The sequence below is a fragment of the Ostrea edulis genome, chromosome 9 (assembly GCF_947568905.1).
Source record: "Ostrea edulis chromosome 9, xbOstEdul1.1, whole genome shotgun sequence".
NCBI lineage: Eukaryota > Metazoa > Mollusca > Bivalvia > Ostreida > Ostreidae > Ostrea > Ostrea edulis.
This window is the reverse complement of record NC_079172.1, coordinates 1,474,022-1,481,821: the sequence shown is the minus strand read 5'-3', so window position 1 is coordinate 1,481,821 and position 7,800 is coordinate 1,474,022. Positions and strand designations below refer to the sequence as shown.

General features: G+C 36.9%; 1 long non-coding RNA gene across 1 annotated transcript in view; it reads right to left on the bottom strand.

Moving 5' to 3' along the window:
• The window catches only part of LOC130049978 (uncharacterized), a 9,669-nt gene extending 1,950 nt beyond the window's left edge, over positions 1 to 7,719 (bottom strand). The window contains exons 1-3 of the long non-coding RNA XR_008798324.1: positions 7,568 to 7,719; positions 3,535 to 3,645; positions 12 to 120 (exon numbers count right to left, since the gene is read on the bottom strand). This is a non-coding gene — a long non-coding RNA (uncharacterized LOC130049978). The remainder of the gene's footprint in view (positions 1 to 11; positions 121 to 3,534; positions 3,646 to 7,567) is intronic.
• Between the last annotated feature and the right edge of the window lie 81 nt (positions 7,720 to 7,800).

Sequence of the window (7,800 nt, the reverse complement as noted above, 5' to 3'; positions counted from 1 at the left end):
ATTCTACTTACCATCAACTGTTTGAAGGCCGATTCTGAATACCCGTAATTTCAGTTGGATTGTAGGAATGCGGTAAATTGAGTACTGCTGCCTGCCGACTGACCAGACTTCAGTCACCACCTATAGGGGAAAAAACTCACATGATTAATGAACATATTTGATATATATTTTCAATAGTATGTTCCTATTGCGATTAAAGAGCTTGAAATATTAGAATAATGAACTGCATTTCATCTACTACCTCTAGATATGCATATGCCCTACCATGGAACCAGATCCCGATGAATGTAAAAGATAACAATATAAACAAGAGGCCCAGTGGCCACATCGCTCACCTGAGCCACATTGCCTCTGCTGTTGTTCAGGGTCAACACCAAAGTATAACAAGGTCTTGCCATAAACATGATAAAGAATTCATATTCAAAACATTGCTCCAAGTCACATCTACTATCAGGTCGCAAAATGGCCACCTAGAAAAATTTCTGGTCGCCATTTTCATATATCTTAAGTCACCATGTTCAAAATTTCTACTCGCCATGGTAAAAGATTTTGTAAATAAGGTCTACAAGTTTGTTTTTTTTAATTTGAATATCTTTCAAGAAAAAAATCAACACCCATGTATGCGATTTGTTTTTTTTTTTTAAACTGAATAGAAATGTGCTGTGAAACATGCTGGATGCTAACAAGTCAAGTATTTACTCTGGCAAAAGTTGTATTGCATTGGGACATCCTGTATATTTTACAGTACGCTTCTGGGTAAGAAAACCTAGCGTTCCAAACAAGGATTTACTTTAAAGTCCTCAACTAGAAAACTGACACGGTCAGCAAGGGCCCCGCCGAGGGTTATTAGAGGAAAGTGACATCTGTATTTGATACAGCAATATTTGGGGCTGGTATATATGTTAGAATTAATAATATATAAAGATACATTGGAATGCCAATTTGTGAAAAAGGAATCATGAAGCATATTTTTGAGAGACTTATGCAATTTAAATTACTTCTGTTTGACACACTCATGACATCCACTCAAACACAACAGAGTGCAACAAAATCCCATTGTAATAGGGGACTCAAAATGGATAACTGGTACAAAATATGGCACATACTATTCGAAAAGGATTATGAATTTGACATATTGATTTCTTGGAAAAGGAAATTCTGACATCGGGGCTCTAAGCGTTTTCAAACACATTGTCATTTGATAAAAGTGTTCTACATTTTTAAAAACAAGAGATTAATATGTCTTTACATACATAGGTGAGAAAGTTTCCATTATTCCTAGCCGAGACATACCATGTATGCGCAAAAAATGCATAAGCAAATATCAAAATACTCACATAGAAAATGTGGACGAAGCGCCGCGAAACACGCCATTTCGAGATTTTCACCGACGAAAGCTCGGTAACAGTAATGAATAAGGTACACTCATTTTGTATCTATTTTGTGACTTTCTTTATCAAAAGGAATAGTTTTCTAATGTGTAACGTGCAATTGCTACATAATTCAATAACTTGAAGCATGAAGCAGTTTCACTTTGCAACCGGATATAAGAAATTTTATTTCGTATTCCGATCCCGATCGAAAGTTGTTGACTGGGAATGATGTGTTTTAATTCAATCTACATGTAACATCAAGCATTTTTTATATTACATAAAAAAAACCCAAATATATACACATACACAAAATTTGAAAACTGTACGATAAAAACTGTTTGAGTTATCGTGTCACAAAGAAAGTGTTGACGGAAGGACAGACGGACGGACGGTCGGACAATGTGATTACTATAGGGCTTCCCGCATTTCATGCGGGGCCCTAATAAGTGGGCATTCATTGCTTTTGCGAATAAGAGCTTCTACTTTTGTTGGATATTTTACTGAACAATCAGTACCAGCATCAATAAGAACACTACATCCCGAGTTTGTAATTGTCTGTGAAAATTAGCTGCAACAGTTGCCTCGCTCGACTTACTGCTAATAATGCAGTCACGGACAAGACGTGTATCTTACTGTTACCGTGAATAGTCACAGTTCCACATTTGAAAGATGTACACCAGGTCGTGGTGAAATCGGACAACGGGTGTCCAGAAATGGTGGACGTTGCTGGTTGATTGGCCTCACAAATTCTGCAAAACATTTTGCAATCTCTATATCAACCATGAAAATTCCTTATCAAGACTGAGGTTCTTCCTTTACTTTTGCATTTTTCTTTAGACACAGAGCGATTAAGAAAAATAATAAAAACGCAAAAAAAATTGATGGAATTCGGCCGGATCAAAAACATTATTTCTTAAATCTTTTTTTTTCACGTCTAAAAATAAGAACTACTTATAAATCTATTCCCTTGGCTCGTCCGGTAATGCAAACCATGATGACACCTCACCCCCATCCCCCCACTGATAACCAGCCATGCCACTTCATGACTGAAAAATCATTAATTATAATTCTAGTTTTGAGAATAAATTTCAATGTATCCTTACAAAAACAGTGGAGAGGGTCTCAAATATGTTGCAATTTATTCAATATTATTTGAGAGTGCTGAAATATTTCATCATTGTGTTACAACTAGGATTATGTACAATATTATAAATTTTGTTCAAATTTTCTCTTCTAAAGCATGCCATTGCCACAAGATTTTCATATGAATTTCATTTTTAAAAATCAAATAGGTGTGTATTAGTGACTTGGAAAGATAGAAAGTAAAAATAGGGAAAGTAGCCTCTATTTTCGAGAGTATACAGTTCAGAACAAGTCGTGGGTCAAAGGTTAAGTAAGTCACCGTGAAGGCGGCAGAAATAAAATGTATAGGTATAAAAATATTTCAATCCCATTCACGTATAAGTTTTATGCTTTAATGACTTGATATAAAAGTTTAAACCATGGGAGAAAACTAGAATGGGCTGTTTCTGCTGCCTAATTTCAGTCATATACTGAGTATTTGGCAAATAGATATTGTTTAAATTAAACCTAACGAAAGCATGAACATTACAAAATATGTACATGTATACCTACGTAGCTGCGCTCGCTCAAACGGTAGCACCGTCAACATATTATTGATTATCGCACTTGAAACAACAGATGCATTGCTCGACAGCCCCTGATACAATTCTACTAACATACAGTTTACCAAAGGACGGATCATCTACGGACGGATCAACTGTGGGACGGATAAACCTGACACCGGGTGGTCTGACATGGATGCAATTCGAGGAGTTCCGATTGACATGGATGGCATTCAACCGTCCGAATTTACTCTTACTTTACTCTGACATGAGGCTGTGAATATTTTGGCTTTAATGATTAATTTGTTTTAAAGTTTTCTTTTTTCTATTTAAGTAACAAAAACGCTGACCGGTAAATATTTGTTCAAAACAGTCAATTTCATCTATTCACTGCATACAATATTTTCCGTTCCATTTTCTGTTCCGCGTTTTAGCAACACCCATGAAATTTGAAAAACTCGTCTGTCCTGAATATTTCTTTCATGCAACTCAGGCAAAACCAAATAACCAGAGGAATCTAAATAAATGGTACCTACGTGTAATAGTGCTGTACCCGACAGTCATTTTCGCTAAGTATCCGCAAATATAAGCTTTCTGTCTGATCACGCTGATTCGGCGTCCATCTTCGTTTCCGCTGCAAGTGTCTTCTGCTTCATCAAGAAAGACAACTCTTGTTTTAAATAGCAATCGCACACTCTCGGGCCTTTCCGGCAAGTGAAATACAACGCATTCATATCCCCGAGCTTACGGAATGACCCGAGAAGTTCCTTTCAAGATTTTTTTTTTGTTGGTGGCGGATCAAGAAAATTTTGCAACCAAAGAGAAGGAAGGGGAGATCTCTTTATATGACCCCCCCCCCCCCCCAACTACCATAACCAAAGGGGGTTGGGGTACACGTACTCCCGTATCTTTTAGATCCGCAAACGTAAATTCTAAAAAATCTAAATTTTATAGGCTATAACATCTAAATATAAATTGAAAAAAAAAATGTCAGCGTACATTTTCATTCTTGACACCCCTTCCCCATTTTTACTCACCCATGGCGTGACGCCATTGTGCAACATGATTTCAGGTTTGCTCCTATATATGTGTAATCTTCAATATATTTTCATTTCTACAATAGCGGATCTGGACCTTTTTTTTTTTAAATGAGCGAGATGCGACCCAAGTGTGTACCTTTTTCTCCTACCCCCCCCCCCCCCCCCCCCCCCCTGTAAACGTGGAGATCCCAAAATGGCAAAAATGGACTATTTAAAAAACAAACATAGGTGCATGCCTATAAACAAAATTGATATGTTTTTTTAAATCAAGCCCCGCTACTCCCCCCCCCCTTCCCTCCCCATCCACCCCGTCCCGCTAGATCCGCCACTGCTGTACAACAATATGCGATCAAGAGAGTAATTCATTCACTTTTTTTGTATAGAATTATAATCAAGTGGCGTAGCGACTTTTACACAACACCACAAATGAATACACAGAGTTTTTATTGTTCATCTTTTATAGATCCCTTTTGTTTTTATAATTTTAATGTCAAACTTCATACTATCAATTCAAAGCAATATCAAATCATTTACAAAAAGTCAAACCAAAACTGGAGAAAGTTTCTGAGGTCAGTATGATTCAATTTGTGGAAAAAAAGAAAGATTTCATACAGAAAATTGAGACGGACTGTTTGATTTTCGTTCAAGGTAATTTGATCAATAATTATCTAAATTATGTTGCTAAAAGTAGAATCAGATATTTTTATTTTCTAATTGCCTCGATATTATTCATTTTGTTTTTTTATTCATTTTTACTTTCTTTTGGGAATGACCTTAAAAACGGAGGTCCCACGTCGCGACAGGCGTTGACACACTAACGAACCTTCACTGTTACGACCCTGAGCGTTAAGTATAGGTCTAAATTTGTGGTACTTCACGTACAGCTGGTGACATCTCAAAAGGAGTGACAAATTCTCGACCGAAAATTCATGTTCCCGGCCTTTTCCGGAAAGACCCGAGAAGTTGTTATTGCTTTCAAGATATAAGATACAGATTTTAAAAGAACTTTTTGTACCAAACAAAGTGAGAGAAAATAGAAGACCCCGAAATGACAAAAGAAGAAAAAATGTCTAAAATGTTGAACCATAGGGGGTTGAGATGCAATTATCGTGCCTTCTACGTCTAAATTCTCTTGCAGCGAAACAAAATTATAAAAAATTCAAAGTGTCATTGACTAGCGTTCAGTTTTACCTGTGAAAATTCCCTCCACATTTTAACACCCCCCCCCCGGTTGTGTATCAGAATATTTTCAGTTAAAGGATTACCCTCCCCCCCCCCCTCCTATACAGGGGCGGATCCGAAACATTTACCAAGGGAGGGACGCGACACTATATTGCACTTTTTCCGCCAATGAAGTTTTCTTTTAAAAACAATATCTGCTTTTTAAAATCTACCAAAAGGAGGGTTGTTAAACCCCTGGTCCGTTATTTCCCGCCCCTTTAGATCCGCCACTGATGAGCAGCAATACGCGATCAAGAGAGTGATCTATTCAGGTTTTGTAAGTGACATAATAACCTTTACGCAACAACACAAACGGAGAAATTTCATTTTTTTCTTCTTCTTTTTTGTTTAAATCGGAATTTCCTTTTCAAATCAAACCGAAACCCCGATCGAGAAAGTTTCTCAAACTCAAAAGTGAGTCGAACTGTTTGTATTTGTATCGAGGTAATTCAATGAAATAATCAATCTAATCAATAATTATAAAATGAAGTATGCTACTACAAGGGAAATGAGATTTTTTTTCATAATTTGCTTAGATGTAATTCATTTTTCTTTTTATGCATTTATTTTCACTTTCCCGTCTTCCTAAGTTTGAATGCTTATAGAAAATCAATACAATATGTTATTATTAAATTCAAACATCAATTTTATCATGTTGCATTTTTACACAATACCGAGAACTGCATTTTATTAAAACTTTTCGCTATTTTTGAGTAAACCAGGGAATGGATAATGCGATATTAAAAGATAATTGCTCTGCATTTCTTTTGGGAACCTCCGGGCCCCCACCATGGCGTTTAAATGTGTATAAAAGTATGCGAGCGGACCAATCACTAATATCTAAGGATCATAACTAAAGAGAGATAACTCTGAATCAAAACTTTCCAATTCATTTCGCCAGAGTTGTCTTTCTTTTATTTTCACTCCTACTTGGCATTCCTATTTTTGTTCTTTTAATTGATAAACAGAATTTATAAAATGGTCAGTTATGGAGTCAAGCCTTCAGAAGCTCCCGCCTGACACGAGTAGAACCGACACCTGTAATTACACCCATGTATGTATTGTCTACATTTTAACGTGATTTAATTAGGACGAACAGTCTGATTTCGGATTGAGAAAATCAGCCAATTAAATAGTACACATGTGTTACACCTTAAATCGTCGCCCCATCCCAAATCGTCGCCGGGGATGACATTTCACCGACAATTTGGAACAATATTGCACTATCATTAGGGGCGACGATTTTGGGATGTCCTAAATCGTCGGCCGCCAATATTCTATTGACGTTACACAGAAGTTATCTCATTGTACTCTCTCTTATAGAGGGGGAGGGGGGTACATAAGTTTCACTTGGTCTGTTTGTCTGTCTGTCCTCACTCATATCTCTGGTGTTTGTTGACCTATTGGGCTAAAATTTTGTATGTAGATTACAAGTGACCGTCTGACATCCCTCCCCAAAAATGAGAAGTTTGGAAAGAGAGCTAATAGGCGTAATCTAATACAATCTGATGTCACTAACAAATCTGCGGTGCACAAGACCTAACAACCCCGTGATCAGCAGAATGACCCTACAACAAAAGGCGAAATGATTTATTGTCGGATATCTCTCTCTCTCTCTCTCTCTCTCTCTCTCTCTCTCTAGGACTGGACAAAAAAATCATATACACAACAATGACACCGTTCCCACCAGCAACAAATATAACTCTTTCAATATTAACTACACCACTACTAACCAAAAACAACAATGATAAATACTGTGATCATAATAAATGTTTTTAAAAATATATCTATACAACAGAACAAGAAAAAGTCGATAGAAGATTAGACTGTCTTGCATATTAGGTCTAGAGAAGCTTTTGCGGTTATAGCTGGACCACAAAAGACGAAGAGAGAGAGGAGGAGAGGAGTGAACAAACAAGGCCAGTTTGTATGTAAATGATGTTTTCAAATACATGTAGTTACAGAAAGGGGGATGACAATTTGGGGTGGGAGGTTATGCCCAAATGGTCGTTGGCAACGATTTAGGACGGGCGACGATTGTGTAACATACATGAAATAGTCTACCAGTGGTGGGGTCAGTGAAATTTAGTGTTTAAGGAGGTATACCACGTCGTCATAATGGCTGATTTCCTTTAAAATATGAATGGAAATATGAATACATCTACTTGTGTAACGGACAGATACATGTAGAGGAAACTTATACTGCCTCGCTAATGAATTTTCTAGTGATGTGATAGAATATCTCAGTTAAGCAATGTCGAGCAAGATCAGAACTTGGCAGGATGACCGCTACACGTTAAACTCTTACCAGCAAAACTTGCATATTCCTTTTAAACTCGATTGCCTAGCTGGCTAGCTTCATCGGTTAACGGGTTAACTGCTTATGTGTTGCCCAGCTGGGTTTTAGTTTTCTAAAGCTTACATTCTAGTAAAATTGCATTTTTTGACTAAATAAAGTAAATCTGAAAGTTTTCAGCTGTATATATATTTAACTTTTCATCCATATAGAATAGTCATAGCGTGTTGTTCCTTCTTAAATTT